Below are 18,864 nucleotides of genomic sequence, written 5' to 3'. Positions count from 1 at the left end.
GAATCCAAACCATTCTCAGATCCTCTTGAACACTAACAAAAAATTTCATCAAAATCGGTCCAGTCGTTTAAGAGAAGTTCAGTGACATACACACTTACAGAAGAATTATATATATGTTACTGTAAAAGCCCGAACTGTGGTATATCCTAAGATTTTCCGGTATAACCTAAGATTTACCATCTCTCAATGGTAAAAGTCCGAACGTTCTTTTATTTCGAACTTTTACCACCATTTCATTTGCAAATCTTAGGATTTACATAACGACACGGTAAAAGTTGATTATCATGTGTTTGAGCCGTAATATAATGATATTGCTAGGGATATAATTATATGCCGTAATATAGTTATAATGAGAGTTTGAAGATGTCGCCGGAGCCCCGCTTCGCGGGGCTCCTCCTTCTGGGTGGTTTAAAAAAAAATAACCACGAAGGCTGAGGTGGGAGCTTCGCTTCGCTCGCTCCCACCTCAGCCTTCTAACCTAACCTACCCATGTCGGTTTGCCCAAAACTCCTTCTTTATAACTATAAAATTATTTTACATTAGCTACATTTACCTGCCCTTGAGGTATATCCTAAGATTTACCAAGTGAATAGGGGTAAAAGTTCGAAATAAAAGAATTGTTCGGACTTTTACCATTGAGAGTTGGTAAATCTTAGGATATACCGGAAAATCTTAGGATTTACCACAGTCCGGGCTTTTACAGTAACATATATAAAGATATGTCAGATTGTACATAATGTCGAATGCATGGTGTAGTAGTAACTATGGTTAACTGGACCGTGTGACGTCACTGTATCGTGATCGCTTGTGTACGATGATTACGCGCGAACTCAGAGGTGGTAAACATTTTGTTAATATAATCATTGCTGTGCATAATATGAGGTTGAAAGTTTGGGCTTGTTGAATGCCGTTATCTGGATTGTAGAGACGGTGATAAATTGTAGGTATACGAAACATAATTATACTATAACCAGTAACATACTGCATATAAAAAAAATACTGAATAGAACTTATTTACTTATTTACCTAACGTAAACTAATCTAATTTTGATTAGTATTAAAAAAAATATTTATTTAGTTGAAGGGTGTGAGCGGTGAGCGTCAGCTTTTCAAAATCTTCATACAATATTTTTTGTAATTCTTAATGAAATCGGGATTAATAAAATTGCATATTTTTTTATAGAAAACATACCATTATTCGAAACTTTACACAGTAACTACGCGAACCTTACTTTATTTATAGACTTATGCTTCTACACAATTTTAATCCATATTAATAAGAAATTTTAATTCGGCATTAAAATAAATCTAATGAATAAAATTATATTTACATTAATGAGTCAGATAAAAAAATCGACGATTAAAAAGTTACAGACCACAGCCAAAGGTTGATTACCTCTGTGTTTTATTCAATAATCCTTATTCGTTGTAACTGCAGTCTGTCAGTCCAAGTATATCCTCTCTCGCAAACAGACGTACTCTTATTATTATATTATTAAATAATCATTATTATTTCTAAGTGAAATTTAGTTTAAGTGCACAAAGAAAAACAGTCACGTGAGTATCCGAACTTTTTTGATAGAAATTACTTTTTTTATTTTAGGTATTTTGTTTTAAAAAATAAATAAATAAAAATGGAACGTAAAAAAAACATTTTTAGCGGTGAATTTTTACATTTAATTTTTTTGTTTTGCTTTTTAAAAAAAGTGTATTTGTTTAGGTAAAAGTACTTTAAATTTAGATTTTATTTATTTCTCTTTAATTCCCTCAGGGAATAAAAATAAAATTATTTTTTAAATAAACGAAGTAAACTGAGAATAATCAAATATTATTTTGTGCAAATATGATATAGAAAAATGCAAGCAATTTGCAAAACAAGACGAAATTATGTAATTATTGCACTAAATAAGATTGCGATTTTGCATATAATATTTGCAAAATCGCAGAATAAAATCATAATAAAATGCATTTTGCTAGTATGCCATTACGTGCTTTTACATAGTCACGTGCTCCCCGAAGCACGTAGAAATACGTGACGATAATGTAAACGGCCACCCATCTGCTACTTGACCTCGGGTTCCACGCTTAACCTCGGCGATCGTACGACTTGCAACGTCATTATTACGTCAATGGTCGTACAAATAAATAACTTTTTAGTATGATTTCGGAAAAAAGGCTTTCTGTCGTATGGTTAGTGGTCAACCTAGAGTCAAAGTGGTTCAAGCCGCCCGAAAGGCCTTTGACATGACTTAACGACTGTTATCTTAATTGACAACAACCGGGACCGATTTTTACGTGCCCTCGGAAGCACGGAGACGTTCAGTTCAAATACCACTATGCGGTCACCCATCTATAGAATGACCGTGCCAACGGTTGCTTAACCCACTGATCGTTTACCGACCGGTTAGTGAAACTGCCTCTATGGTTGGTAGCGTATGCGATTGCTGAACATGAAGTATTAGGTTCAGTTACCGAGTCACGTACATACCTATAATACTGAGAACTGAATTTTGTAATTTTTTGTATAAATAATCTCAATAGTAGCCCGGAGTTGTGTCTGTATATTAAACACTTCTGTCTATTACTTTAATATAACAGGCGTGATATGACATACATATTATTACATACAAATAATACATTTATAATTAAAAAAATAACATACAGTCGAATTGAGAACCCCCTCCTTGTTTAAAGTCGGTTAAAAAGGAAAAAAATCTATAGTACTTATGTATCAAATATTATATTATGCAATAGGTTTAGGAAAAACAAAAAAAAAACGATCAAAAAGATTCCATTAATTGTTTAGTCAGTTCGGAAAAGTACCGTATTAGTTTAGAGAATACAGTATTTTTCCAATACGCTTCCTTTATTATAATTACTTATTTTAGCAAGCAAAAGAATAGACATTTGAATTGTTAATATTTCAATAGCTAGCGAGAAAAGTCCCTATTTTTGTGTATATTTCATATACATGCCTAAATTAATAGCACCAGTTATAACCGAAGGTGCAGAGGTGTATGAAATACATCCACGTTTCGCCATTAACCATGTTAGTCCCATGTAATAGGAGGCGAGCCTATTGACATATACCATCGATTATCCATACTAATATTATAAATGCGAAAGAAACTTTGTCTGTCTGTCTGATACTCAATCACGCCTAAACTACTGAACCAATTTGCTTGAAATTTCGTATGGAGATATTTCGATACCCGAGAAAGGACATAGGCTACTTTTTACCCCGGGAAAATGACGCAGTTCCATGTAATAGGAGGCGAGCTTATTGACATATACCATCGATTATTTTACATAAATTAGAAAATACCAATAGCATTTTGCCTCGGGAGTCGAACCCACTTATGCTACCCACTTCTTATACTACCTATAACAAAATAAAAAGGACCAATAAATGGGCTATCCAACAGTAAAAAAAAATTAAATTCGCTCCAGTAATTCCTGAGATTAGCGCGTTCAAACAAACAAACTCTACAATTTTCTAATATTAGTATAGATAAGCAGAATCTTCAAATAAGTAAGTTATAGGGTTAAAGTTTGTTTACCTTAACGTATAATGACCCGGAAAAATATCTATTAAAACCTTAGAAACTTGTTTCAAAACGTCTACTAGAAGTATCCATTAATTTTATTTTTAGATCTAGTATACCTTAGGAACAAGTTGAATCCAACTGTATGTAGAGGTCAGTGACCTAAAGTCTAGGTTAAGAATGCATATTAATCAAATGTCATTATATTAGGTCGGGGAAAAAGTCTTTTCGCATTATAGTATGTACTAGCTGACCCGCGCAACTTCGCTTGCGTCACATAAGAGAGAATGGGTCAAAATTTTCCCCGTTTTTGTAACATTTTTCGTTGCTATTCCGCTCCTATTGGTCGTAGCGTGATGAAATATAGCCTATAGCCTTCCTCGATAAATGGACTATCTAACACTGAAAGAATTTTTCAAATCGGACCAGTAGTTCCTGAGATTAGCGCGTTCAAACAAACATATTAGTATAGATGAACATGTAATAAAATCTCTTTGGCTTCAAGAATCACAAATGAGTTCACGGTTCATTAGGTTTCTTTCAGTGAGCTCGTGAGGTACCCAAATATCGAGCTTTTTTGTGTAGAGAAAAGATTTTATTACAAGTTCATACATACTATAATGCGAAAAGACTTATTCCCCGACCTAATATAAAGCTGAAGAGTTCGTCTGAACTCGCTCAAGACCTGTTTCGAATCGAATTAGTATTTTTGTTGAATAGTCCATATTCAGGAAGACTGAAAACTGGTGAAACAGTTATAGTTTAAAATAATACTTTTTAACGCTTCATTAAACTTGGCACTCCACAAAGTGTCCATCTAATAAATATTAATTATAACTTAATTAAACATATGTTCGCTTTGTATTTCAAATACATTATGTATGACGGTATACAATAGGTTTTCCATTTGAAATTCTATATATGCTAACGTTTTTGTAACAGGTGATGTACAAAGGTTAGGTAATTTAAGATTCATTTACCTACTTGCTGTTAAAAGGGCATTTTTTTGACCACCTCTGCATTTGTTTGTCGTATGGTTAGTGGTCAAACTAGTGTCAAAGTTGTTCAAGCCACCCGAGAGGCCTTTGACGTGGCTTAACGACTGTTATCTTAGTAGACAACAGCCGGGACCGACTTTTTACGTACTCTCCGCAGCACGGAGATGCCCAGTTCAAGTACCACTATGCGGTCACCCATCTATGGAATGACCGCGCCAACGGTTGCTTAACCCACAGATCGTTTACCGATCGGTGAGCGCAACTGGCTATGTCTATTAATTAATGTCCTCCTAGCCGATATACGGCTACGGCGGCGGCGGTCAGTTTCATTGAAACTGGCCATCTGTGCAGGACTTTGTTTATAGTGTCCAAGTGTGTGCACAATACACAGGTACACTCTCTATTCCATCACTCTCATAGTTTGGTGGGACGGATAACCGACACGACCAGTGAGAGGTCAGGCGCAGGACCGACGGCTTTACGTGCTCTCCGAGGCACGGAGGTCAGCGACCTCAACTTCTCAATCTCAGAAAAGACTTTTTGGCCCGACCCAGGATTCGAACCCGAGACCTCTCGCACCGCAGTCGCATATACTACCGACCGCGCTACAGAGGCAGGCTATGTCTATGCACATTATTATGTATTTCAGACTTTTGTTTATTTGTATGTATGAGAATCTAATAATGTCCTTGAAGTTTTTTACAAAAAGTTCAAGATCCTAAAATTGTACGAAATATTGCACGTGTTTAATTATTTTCTGATTTAATTACCGTCACGGTTTGTGGGTGATGTGATTATAAGTTTTATATACATAATACCTAATAAGTTCCTGTAACTGCGTAGTTTTCAAAAATATACATACATTATGTATCCAGAATATGTACATTTTTTATATCCGTTAGACTTTGTTTTGAACGAAAAAGGAAAATGATGTATATTTTTTCTCACACTCTTCGACAATTTATAAAACTCTTGCTTTGTACAATCAAAAAAGTCTAAGCTATATCTCATCTCTCGTCTTCTATTTTCTCCATGCTACATTTAATCAAAATCGGTGCAGCCGTTTAGCAGTAAAAGCATGCCAAATAGTCAACATTTCACATTAGCTATATAACTTGTATGCATTTTATTTTGTTTTTTTTTAACACCTCCCACATTGAGAATTGCTCTTGTGCCGCGGGGACTTGTACAAACATACAAATAACGGACACAAATAATTATCCTGGGTATGGAACCCAACCTCTCGACGCAATAGTAGTGACGTGGCGACCACCTTAAACACTGCGCCACGGAGGCAATCAAAAAGAAATATGGAAAATGTTACCATGTAGAGATCGTATCTATCTATCGTCTCTGCCTACCTCCAAGAGTACGTGATAATGTACATTATATACAAGTTCCGTACATCGTTGAGGACATGATTTAATTCCATTGTGTTTATAAATAATTGCAACATTTGTAGTCAACAAACGTATGGCAAAGGTTTGTTGTGAAATACTTTAGATTACTCTACCTTTGTGTCGCCGCAGCTTACGGTAAATAAAATAAATATAACCTATTAATGTCCCACTGCTGGGCAAGGGTCTCCTCCCGTAATGAGGAAGGGGTTAGGCCTTGAGTCCACCACGTTGACTAATTGCGGGTTGGGGACTTATGATAACTTTAAATGAATTTATAGACTACTAGAAATACTAGCTCCTTACGATTACACCATTATATGAATCTTTATATACAGTACTAGCTCTAAGCCCGCGGCTTTGCTCGCATAGAATTTCACCCCTACGGGATGGAATTTCCAAAAATCCTCTCTTAGTACTCCTCTAGACTTCCTAAGGAATCTTCACACCAAATTTCGAGTTTCTACGCTCAGTAGAGGTGCGTATCAAAATAGTTGCACTTCGAGGAATACCCCTTGTAGCGCGGTGCTCAGGTTCAAGTCCCGGGTCGGGTTAAAAAGTAGAAAGATTTTCTGTTAAGAAATTACAGTCTCATCTTCATAAAAATTGCTTTTAAACGTACAAAAAATATAACATCAATTAAGTTGCTATTATAAAAATTAATTATCTATAACCCTTGTACACTTGTCACTTGTAAAAGTGTTTATTATATGAATAATTAATTATCTATGATTTATTATAGTGCTAATGCGATTGTTATTATTATTTTTAAGTTATGCTTAATAATAATGTGATTATAATGATTAATTTGTCAACAGTTTTTACTGTACATTTTTATTTCGAAAGTACTTATTACTTTTTGACATATCTGAAAACGCGAATAAGGCCTTAAGTGGTCTATATAAGTAAAGCTGCATTATTTTATTACAGTTTGTTCAAGATTTTACTTACCCTAATAAATTCTGCGGCACAGCCGTTGTGTCTTCGGTAACACCATTCTGAAAGAAAATGTATACATGTCTTTTTGTTTATCTCGATAGCATTTAAACCCGTGTAGTGATTTAATCGCAAGATAGTTCGAGAAAGACAGGCACAAATTCGTGCAGTTACAATGTTATATTACAAACTGACTCAAACTTTAGATTTTCCATATTTAAATAAGATATCTGTACCCATCAGATGCACGTTTCCTTATTTAACTCAGCCTTGTCAAAGGTGAACATAATATAAGTATATAAGTATTATATACATTATACATACACTAGCTGACCCGCGCAACTTCGATTGCGTCACATAAGACAGAACGGATCATAATTTTCCCCGTTCTTGTATTATTTTTTACTGGTACTCTGCTCCTATTGGTCGTAGCATGATGATATATAGCCTATAGCCTTCCTCGATAAATGGGCTATCTAACACTGAAATAATTTTTCTAATCGGACCAGTAGTTCCTGAGATTAGCGCGTTCAAACAAACAAACTCTTAAGCTTTATAATATTAGTATAGATATATAAATGACGTATACATAATTATATACTTAGGACTTATTATTTGTGTCCTTCGCTGTACTCGAGCAAAATACATAATGTTAATTGTCTATGACGATTCGAGTTAAAAACAGAGGCGCCCATAGCCAGTTGCGCTCACCGGTCGGTAAACGATCTGTGGGTTAAGCAACGCTTGGCGCGGTCATTCCACAGATGGGTGACCACATAGTGGTATTTGAGCAGGGCGTCTCCGTGCTTCGGAGGGCACGTTAAAAGTCGGTCCCGGCTGTTATCTACTAAGATAACAGTCGAAAAGCCATGTCAAAGGCCTCTCGGGCGGCTTGAACAACTTTGACACTAGGTTGACCACTAACCATACGACAAACAAAGAAACAGTTAAAAACACAAGTTTGAGTTAAATATTGTACGTGGATCTCATCTTTGAAACTGTTAAACCGAATAATGCCCGGTTTCTGAATACATTTAGCGGTAGTTTATCTATTCAATAGCGTTAAAAACCACGTTAACCGCTGCGCTAAACTTGCAGTAAATAGGTAATAATATTATTATTCTAATCACGAAATGTTGAATCAACTTATCTTGACTAAATCTCTTTTAAGGAAAATTTTAAGTATAAGTCGTATAGATAGATAACATTTGTATCTATACTAATATTATAAAGCTGAAGAGTTTGTTTGAACGCGCTCATCTCAGAAACTACTGGTCCGATTTGAAAAATTCTTTCAGTGTTAGATAGCCCATTTATCGAGGAAGGCTATAGGTTATACAACATCACGCTACGACGAACAGGAGCAGAGTACAAGTGAAAAATGTTACAAAAACGGGGAAAAATATGACCCATCCTCTCGTATGTGACGCCAGCGAAGTTGCGCGGGTCAACTATCTTGACTTAATCTCCTCTTATAAGGAAAACTTGAAGTTACAACGTGTAGATAATATTTGTATATCTCATATACGTATGGTATGTTTGTAATTAACATATATGTGTCAAGTGCAATAACCTATAATTATAGCAGATCATCATTTTAAGATTGGTTTAGAAGATGGAGTCAATACTTTTATATGTTGTAGTAGAAAAGTATGTTTTCTTAAAAATCTTATCCATACTAATATTATAAATGCGAAAGTAACTCTGTCTATCCGTTACTCAATCACACCTAAACTACTGAACCAATTTGAAAATGACGTATTCCCATGGGAATATTCAAGAAGTGGACGAAGTCGGCGGTAAAAACTAGTTTATTATGCAGAAGAAATAAGTTTCGAACGCGCCGTGTTTGTTCCCGATTAACTCAAAATCTACTGAACGTATTTTCATGCAGTTTTTCATTTATAGATAGAGTGATTTTCGAAGAATGTTTAAGTGTATAATTTATCAAAATTTATAGTAAATTGTCTGCTGGAAATGACAAAAAAAAACACGATCGGACAGCAAATAGTATGATATAAAGTTATTGTTACGGCTGTTATATTCAAAGGTGTATTAAATACGTCCACGTTTAGCCAATAACAATGTTAGACCTATGTAAAAGGGAGCGAGAAATAATAAAAGGAAATCTAGGAAAAAAGCATCTTAGATCATAATCTATCTACTTTAGTTTTTATTGTATATACATATTATTATGACGTGTGTCATAATTTTCCATACCAATTATAACGCTTATTAGTTAAAGTGACGTCATTCTTGCGGTTAAACACTAATTATATTATCTAAGTGAGTTTCCATGTTACTTTGACACAAGTAAACAAAGACGGAAAGATATCCCGGAATTTTCCGATTTCCGACCGGAATCCTACTCATATTATAAATGCGAAAGTTTGATTATGTGTGGATGTTTGTTACTCTTTTACGCAAATACTACTTAATCGATTACGATGAAATTTGGTATTTAGGTAGCTGAAGAAGGTATTTTTTATCCCGGAGTTCACGGAGATCGGGAGTTATAGAAGGGTTTCCACATAGACGAAGTCGCGGGCGACCTCTAGTCCAGTGATTTGTGCTGTGCGTTGATAGATCACTATGTTATGCAGTCAGTCACCTTTGAGTTATATATTTTAAGTACATTGCCTTGTTGCCTAGTATAGAAATACGACGTAGTGACATCACTATGTCGTACTTTCGTTGGTATCAAATGAGAGTCTAATAAAATGTTTCAGTTTGTAATAATTACTATTTCATCATTATTTACGTAAAAAGCTATATAGCCTGAGCATTTTAGATGAACCTTTTACGAGTACGAGGTTAATAATTTTTCGTTAAGTCAAATACTCATTTAGATGTACAATAGGTAGTTGTACAAAAACAATTCTTCAGATTACAATTACGTGTTTATTTTGCACTCAAACACATATATGACATATTTTCACGAATCGTTACACTTATTAAGTTATTATTGAATAAATATTTGCTGACATAATGGTTATGAGAGCACGTAAGAACGTGTGAAGGCCAATTTATCGTAGAAGTGTATTCTTTGCTTATATTGGAAATGTGAATGTATGTATGTTTGTTACATTTTTATGACTAAATTACTAGGGTAGTGCGTAAAGGATGGAATTTGGAACTTTATTTTGAAAAAAAAACAAATTGCAGCAGTTAATATTTTATCTTTGATACTGTTTTAGATCTTTTAAGAATGATTGGATTAATATGGATTATGAAGCTATTAGGTACATGGGACTAACATTGTTAATGGCGACACTAAGATCTAAAATATTTTCAGTACAACAATTTATTTCGGTCGTAAATTACAGGGTCCTAGAACATAGGTGATTTTTTTTAATCCATAGCATTTTTTTGTTACTCCATTAAACTTTTTAGTAATAAATACGTAAACTGACCGCAATTGTATGAAAAGTTTATCCGAAATCAAACTAATATGCACTTATCCAGATGTGGCCATATAAGTCAATCATTCCCCGCGAACGAACTTGTAGGCAAAAACTAGTTGTAACAAACTCTTGCACATAACTTCCTTTTACAATGATTGTTGTAATCTTAGAGCACGATATCTCCTCATTGTCTTTACAATAAGGTAAATAGAACGCTTCACTATTCAGGATTTTCACGGCTAAACTGCTATGTCGAGATTCATGATACATCTCTTTTTTTACCTCCTTCTCCCAAACGAGGGGGGGGGGTTAGGCCTTGAGTCCGCCACGCTGACCAAGTGCAGATTGGAGACTTTGCATGCCCTCAATAAACGTATTAAACATTTTTTTAGGCATGCAAGGTTTCATCGCGATGTTTTTCTTTACCGTTAGATGTGATAATTATCTATACTAATATTATAAAGCTGAAGAGTTTGTTTGAACGTGCTAATCTTAGGAACTACTGGTCCGATTTGAAATAATATTTCAGTGTTAGATAGACCACTCCATCGAGGAAGGCTATAGGCTATATATCATCATGCTACGACCAATACGAGCAGAGTACCAGTAAAAATTGTTACAAAAACGGGGAAAATTTTGACCCATTTCTCTTATGTGACGCAAGCGAAGTAGCGCGAGTCTGCTAGTATTATATAACTCGTATTTTTTTTAAGCAATAATAGTAATAAGACATTCTTGGTGATTTCATTGAGTGACATTTTAAAAACAATAAATATTATAAACGAGACTGACCTTAACGTAATCTGCTATTGTTCTCGGACAAGGCAAAGTTGCCACCCAGGGGCAATGTTGACAACTTTGACGGTACCATGTATGGCTTGAAAATTGGCTTAACTGTATTTTCCCCATAAAATAATTACACAACCCTCCTTTCTGCTTAATCGGTTTTTTATTTTGTCGTATGGTTAGTGGTTAAACTAGTGTCAAAATAGTTCAAGCACTTCAAGCCCTTGGCTTTAAGTATTTTAATTGACAACTTTTATTGTACCCTCCGATACAATGAGTCGCTCAGTTCCAATACCACTATGCGGTCACCCATCTATGGAATGACCGCGTAAAGGATTGCTTAACTCACAGATCGTTATCCGACGATTGGCTATGTATGTGTGCGGTCGGTAGATTAACCGAGTACTAATCACTTCTGCCTACACTTTCGGTTATAATAGACGTGATATTATGTACTAGCTGACCCGCGCAACTTCGCTTGCGTCACATAAGAGAGAATGGGTCAATTTTTTTCCCTATTTTGTAACATTTCTTACTTGTACTCTGCTCCTATTGGTCGTAGCGTGATGATATATAGCCTATAGCCTTCCTCGATAAATGGGTTATCTAACACTGAAAGAATTTTTCAAATCGGACCAGTAGTTCCTGAGATTAGCGCGTTCAAACAAACAAACAAACTCTTCAGCTTTATAATATTAGTATAGATGTCTTAACAAAGAATCAAATCTGATCTATCGCGGAAGTATCAAATTATCTACCGAATGCCTTGAAAAAAACATGGAATTATCTACTACACACATAATTATCAATTTGTTATGATTACTAAGCATATAACGATGCACGTACTAAGAATAAACTAAGTAAACAATGACTGTCCTTCTTTTATGGCAAAACGGCTGAACAGGTTTTGATAAAATCTTGCTAGGTGATAGATTATATTCCAGGAAAGGTGTATTCACTATAAGTGTTATAGATCAACAACTTAGTAGTGTATGCAAGGTTCACGACAATGAAAAGTATACAAAATTCAGAATTTAGACAGTGACGATACAGTTACTTTATTTTCGAAATACACAGAATTATAAATTATAATCTATAGTTGCATATTTTGAAATTATGTGTGTATTAGAAATAATTATCACTTGCTCTACAAATGAAGGAAAACATCGTGATAAAACCTTGCATGCGTAAAATTTGTTTAATACATTTATTGAGGGCATGCAAAGTCCCCAACCCGCACTTGGCCAGCGTGGTGGACTCAAGGCCCAACTCTCCCACATTACGGGAGGAGATCCTTGCCCAGCAGTGGGACAGTATTTGGTTAAATTTATTACTTATCTGACTAGCGGACTAATTATAATTTCTGTTCTGTTACCTTGGAAACATCCCTATAATGATTTAGTACTATGTTGTTACGATAATCTGTTTTTTACCACATAGGTGTTATATAAACAGTATTATGTACATAGTTATATACATATAACTTTGTAAATAAGAGCTAAACGATGTATTTACTTGCTAAGGACCTCTCGTCTTTGTATGGGTTTTTTTATGGTCGTCAAAAAAATAACCATATGATGATCTAAGCATCGTTTTTACATGACTTTTCAATGTTATGTATACCTTATACTTAAGAATGAGGTCCTCAGTAGTAAGACAATCAGAGGTTAAGCAACCTTATCGCGGACATTACATAGATGGGTGACCGGTTGGACGGTAGTTGTCTAATTAAGATTTTAATAATAGTCGTTAAGCCGGCTTACCCGCGGTTTCTGAGGTACATTTAAGGGTAGTTTATCTATTCAATAGCGTTAAAACTCATACAAAAACAAACGCTATTGAATAGATAAACTACTGCTAAATGTACCCAGAACCGGGGGTTAGACATTTAAGATGACTGCCTCCGTGGCGCAGTGGATAAGGTTGCCATGCCATTACCACTGCGTCGGGAGGTCGTGGGTACGATTCCCTTACGAAACGATTACTTATGCGATCAACAAATAGTTGTTTCGGGTTTGTTTGTATTTTGAGTCCATTGTTTGTATGTTTGTAAAGTCCCCGCGACACAAGAGCAATTCTTAGAGCGAGAGTTGACTTTAAAAATAGTATTTATACCCAAACCTGTTCAACTATATTTAATTATTTTATAAAAATATACCGATTTATAAACTGACTCATTAAAGGAAGTCATTTACAACAAAAACTAGTTTTTTAGTCGTTACAATAAATTACGTTAAATACTTAATTTGGACTGTAATCAATAGTATTTACTTGGACTTTACTCACTTAAATGTCATATGACCAAAGTCTGACATACTAACCAACAGTGGGTGGACTTTCACACATCTATTTAGTTATTGAAAACACAAGTAATCATATTAGGTCGGGGAAAAAGTCTTTTCGCATTATAGTATGTATGAACTTGTAATAAAATCTCTTTGGCTTCAAGAATCACAAATGAGTACACGGTTACATTAGGTTTCTTTCAGTGAGCTCGTGAGGTACCCAAATATCGAGGTTTTTTGTGTAGACAAAAGATTTTATTACAAGTTCATACATACTATTATATAATACGAAAAGACTTTTTCCCCGACCTAATATTTTTTTAATTTATAGCGGCAACAGAAATACATCATTTGTGAAAATTTCAGCTTTCTAGCTATCACGGTTTATGAGATACAGCCTGGAGACAGACAGACAGCGGAGGCTTAGTAATAGGGTCCCGTTATACCCTTTTCCCTAAAAAGGTAGTAACACGTAATGATGAAATTTTCAATATCTTCAAGAACCTATTCCTCAATATATACAAGATATTTACAAGATGTTATCTCATATTTTCCTTCATTGTTAAAACAATTGACAAACAATTTTCCTTCGAGAAAGGCCGTTAACTCACAATAAATAGTATTCGAGGATATATTCTGTGCTAGTAAAAGAATTATCCAAAGTTTTATATGGATATAAATCAATTAAGATTATCGTAACATTAAAGTTTAAAATTAATGATTTTAATGACCAATTTACATTACAATTAATTTATTGCTCAATCATAAAACTGTAAATAATATTGAAGTTAAATTTTCGACATTTTAATAGACTTTTTATGGTTCAAAATTAACGATTTTAAACTCTCGCGGCGTAAGACCCGTAACTTTATAATAATATGGTTCAAAATGTACTCACCTAAGATCTGATGTTTTCTTTAGAGTAATAAAATTTTTGGAAACATCTATAGCCAACTCTCATCTTGTAATTTGCCTTCGAAAAACACGTCATTTTTCCCCGAGCAGAAACCAAAGAACGTTACTCATTACGATACGCTATACATTTATTGAGTGTATCTTCTTCTTATCGTATCGTATAGTAACAAAATTTCACTTAAAAAGGCTCAGTAAGATTTCATATTAAGTAACACATGAGGTATAAACATACACACATTGTCCCCAATGACAAAACAAGTCAGTTGGTCGTTTTGACAGACCTTAAACCACTTTCCAAATTGCAAGGCCCACTGGCTGGTAATTTACTTGACTTATAACTTTAAAAGAAAAACATGGTATAATGACATAATTTATGTAGTACTCGTAACCGGCGGTCCTGTATGACAACATGTATGGATGTGAATGAGGCAAGGGAAGTTTGTAAGGATCGTACCAAGTGGCGTTCTTTGGTCTCTGCCTACGAGAGAAAAAGGCGTGATATTATGTACTAGCTGATCCGCGCAACTTCGCTTGCGTCACATAAGAGAGAACGGGTCATAATTTTTCCCGTTTTTGTAACATGTTTTACTGGTACTCTGCTCCTATTGGTCGTAGCGTGATGATATATAGCCTTCCTCGATAAATGGGCTATCTAACAGTGAAAGAATTGTTTAAATCGGACCAGTAGTTCCTGAGATTAGCGCGTTCAAACAAACAAACAAACAAACAAACAAACAAACTCTTCAGCTTTATAATATTAAAGTATAGATGTATGTGTGTACATGAGTATGTATGTACATATGTATGTATGTTTGTATAAGATATAATATGATGGAATTTTAAACCCCATGAGTAAAATACTGTTGCTTTTTAAGTGACTGCGGTGTGATTTTGTATTCTTCCCGGAATAGGGTGAAATTCAGGCAAAGCCGCGGGCGGAAATGTAGTCATTACTTAATGTTTCTTAAATAAACAATATTAATAAAAAAATTCGACCAGTTTTTTATCTCCAACGCGACATAAGGTTGGATCATTTGTCTGACCTTTTTTGAAAATGTCATACACCAGATCGGTAGATGTCAATGTCAAAGTCATAGACTTTCAAGGAAACAGCCGGAAATTCGGACATAATGAGAAATTCTATATTTGGGAATCGAACCTGTAGTGTATTTTATTTTTTTTTGGGTTAGTGGCGAAGGAACATCAAATATAGTATATCTTTAGTTAAGTGGCGCCCATAGCCAATTACGCTCACCGGTTGGTAAATAATCTGCGGGTTAAGCAAACCTTGGCGCGGTCATCCCATAGATGGGTGACCGCATAGTGGTATTTGTGCTGGGCGTCTCCGTGCTTCGGAGGGCAGGCAAAAGTCGGACTTTTTTTTAAGGACAACTCCCACAAAAGGAATTGCTCTTGTGTCTTTTAAAAATATACAAACAACGGACTCAAAGTAGAAGTTTGAACTATTTGTGGTCCGACAATAATTGTTCCGAGTGGGAATCGAACCGCCGACCTCCCGACGCATTAGTAGTAGCGTGGCGACCTTAAACACTGCGCCACGGAGGCCGTAAACGTAAACAAAATTTTGTGTTTTTAGAATTTCCAAAAAACATTTTTCATTACGAACTTCGCCCAGATTCGCGAGAGTTCCCAATAAAATAATACTAGCCTATCTTTTATTATAAAACCGGTTCGCAGTTATTGTATAACGATTACGTTTTGGTAAAACCAGGTATCAAGTGATTGGCCTTGAGAGCATTTTTATGTGATTACTAACCCCCGGTTTCTTAGGTACACTAGCTGACCCGCGCAACTTCGCTTGCGTCACATAAGAGAATCATAATTTTCCCCATTTTTGTAACATTTTTCACTGGTACTCTGCTCCTATTGGTCGTAGCGTGATGATATATAGCCTATAGCCTTCCTCGATAAATGGACTATCTATCACTGGAAGAATCTTTGAAATCGGACCCGTAGTTCCCGAGATTAGCGCGTTCAAACAAACAAACAAATAAACAAACAAACAATCAAACAATCAAACAAACAAACTCTTCAGCTTTATATTAGTATATAGATATAGACTAGCTGACCCGTGCAACTTCGCTTGCGTCACAAAATTTTCCCCGTTTTTGTAACATTTTGCACTGGTACTCTGCCCCTATTGGTCGTAACGTGATGATATGTAGCCTAAAGCCTTCCTCGATAAATGTACTATCCAACACTGAAAGAATTTTTCAAATCGGACCAGTAGTTCTTGAGATTAGCGCGTTCAAACAAACAAACAAATAAACAAACAAACTCTTCAGCTTTATAATATTAGTATAGATTAGTATAGATTAAGCGGTAGTTTATCTATACAATAGCGTTTAAACTCATGTAAAAAAACGCTATTGAATAGATAAACTACCGCTAAATGTACTCAGAAACCGGGCGTAAGACTAGCCAGCTTGTAGTGTGTACGACTAATGATAAGGTTTCTTCGATTCCCGAAGCCTCCATTGTGCAGTGGTAAAGAGGTCGTCACGTCACTACCATTGCGTCGTTAGATCGGGTTCAATTCCCACACGGAGCAATTATTTGTGCGATCCACAAATACTTGATTCGAGTCTGGTTGTACTTTGTGCCCGTTGTTTCTGTGTTTGTAAAAGTCCCCGCGACACAAGAGCAATTCTTAGTGCGGGAGTTGTCTAGGAAAAAAGGCAGAGTCGGGATAAGTCACTAGTATCCAAGATAAGCATTCTTTTATGCTAATTAACTAACGGAAAATATCTATAAATAAATATAAAACATAGATTTGTATATATCATGTAAAAATACCGGTTTTACTCGCACTGTCCATAATATTATTAGATATTTTTATAACATTTCAAAGCTATGGTTTTTTCTAGACTTATTTGATAAGAAAATAACAAGTCATTGTTGAATCATGTCCGGTTTGAGAATACAAATAGATTTTTTTAATGGTTTTAAACGGGTGTGGAATTAGAGGAGCTCGTGGCTTAGTTAACAACAGCTGCGCCGATCGATCTCTGAGGTTAAGCCGTGCTTGCCGAGGTTGATTTGTGGATGGGTGACCATCTTATACATATCGAGTTCCTCCGTGTTTCGGAAGGCACGTTAAATTGTGGGTCCCGGCTGTCATTTTCGAATAAAATATTAAAAATATTAATTTTAAACTCTTAAAAGGTTACTTAGTTACCATAGTACAAGCTCTGCTTAGTTTGGAATCTGACGACCGCGAATGCGTGGGCTAAAAATATTTATTAATTTATTATTCTAGAAAAAAAGCCGTGATAGCCGAGTGGTATAAGTTGGTACCTCCCACGCAAGTGGTGGCAGGTTCGAACCCGAGGCAACACACCAATGACTTTTCGAAGTTATGTGTGTAATATAAATAAGTATCACATGCTCAAACGGTGAAGGAATACATCGTGACGCAACCTTGAATGCCTGACAGTTCTTTAAAATAGTTCTTAAAGGTATGCAAAGTCCCCAACCCGCACTTGGCCAGCGTGGTGTACTCAAGGCCTAACCCCTCCCTTATTACGGGAGGAGACTCATGCCCAGTAGTGGGACATTAATGGGTTAAATTTATTATTATTCTAGAAATATCTATAGTGTGACCCTTAAATGACTATTTCATAGGTACGTGCAGGAAACGCTAAATCTTTTGACATACAAGGAAACCGAACAAAAACTTAATTAACGAAAAAAAGCCTCATTTTATTTCCCAAATTGGGTAAATATAATAATTGACCATATTTAAATATGGATTCATTCAGTTTTTTGTTATTAACAATCAATTATCTCTATCGGAAGAAAACATCTAAACAGTGGATCTTGTTTTATAGCGATTATAAAATTATATCGTTTTGGTCTAGGATTTCGTTAACGTTTTCTTTGCTATCATAATTGCCGGCCATTTAGAAGCTTCTAGTAGTTAATTTAGACTTTAATAAACATTTTTTAACTCCGAAAACAGTTATTCTTTTTAATAGTCATAACTTTTCAAGCACCGCAATCATGCTAAAAAGCCTTATACCTTTAAATAAAAGCGCCAAAAAGAATCACGCTTGCTGGATTCGCCTTATATGTTTTTTTATGGCGGCAACAGAAATACATCATCTGTGAAAATCTCAACTGTATAACTATCATGATTCATACAGCCTGACAGCGAAGTCTTAGTACATACTAGGGTCCCGTTTTTACCCTTTGTGCTCGGAACCTTAAAAAGGACTAAAAAAACAAATGACTAAGACGCCATATTTGTTCAATTCGCGCCAAAAGTTTCAAACCTCACCGATGTCTTAACCGGCTAGCTTCTGACTAAAATCTCAGTGAAATGTTTTACAGATTACATAGGTATTAATATTTATAAATCCAAAAATATATAAATTAAGATGAATCTAGTTCGTCTACAGGTTATTAACCTCAATAACTAATGTCATAATTGACAATTGAATAATCTAATATGCAATTAATGATATAATAGTCTGGCATCTTGCTTTTATTTGTTTCCGGGGTCAAACACTTTTTATAATCGTATTTGACTGCCTCCGTGGCGCAGTGGTTTAGGTCACCACGCCAATGCCATTGCG

At 35.3% G+C, this 18,864-nt stretch overlaps 1 protein-coding gene across 1 annotated transcript in view; it reads left to right on the top strand.

The window, feature by feature from the left end:
* The first annotated feature begins 1,398 nt into the window (after window positions 1-1,398).
* LOC142984948 (fatty acyl-CoA reductase wat-like) overlaps window positions 1,399-18,864 on the top strand; it is a 37,148-nt gene continuing 19,682 nt past the window's right edge. Inside the window, exon 1 of the mRNA XM_076132850.1 lies at window positions 1,399-1,557. The gene's annotated coding sequence lies outside the window, so the exon portion shown is untranslated. The remainder of the gene's footprint in view (window positions 1,558-18,864) is intronic.

This window comes from Anticarsia gemmatalis, chromosome 28 (genome assembly GCF_050436995.1).
Source record: "Anticarsia gemmatalis isolate Benzon Research Colony breed Stoneville strain chromosome 28, ilAntGemm2 primary, whole genome shotgun sequence".
Lineage (NCBI taxonomy): Eukaryota > Metazoa > Arthropoda > Insecta > Lepidoptera > Erebidae > Anticarsia > Anticarsia gemmatalis.
Note: the sequence above shows the minus strand (reverse complement) of the source record. Positions and strands in the feature narration are given on the sequence as shown.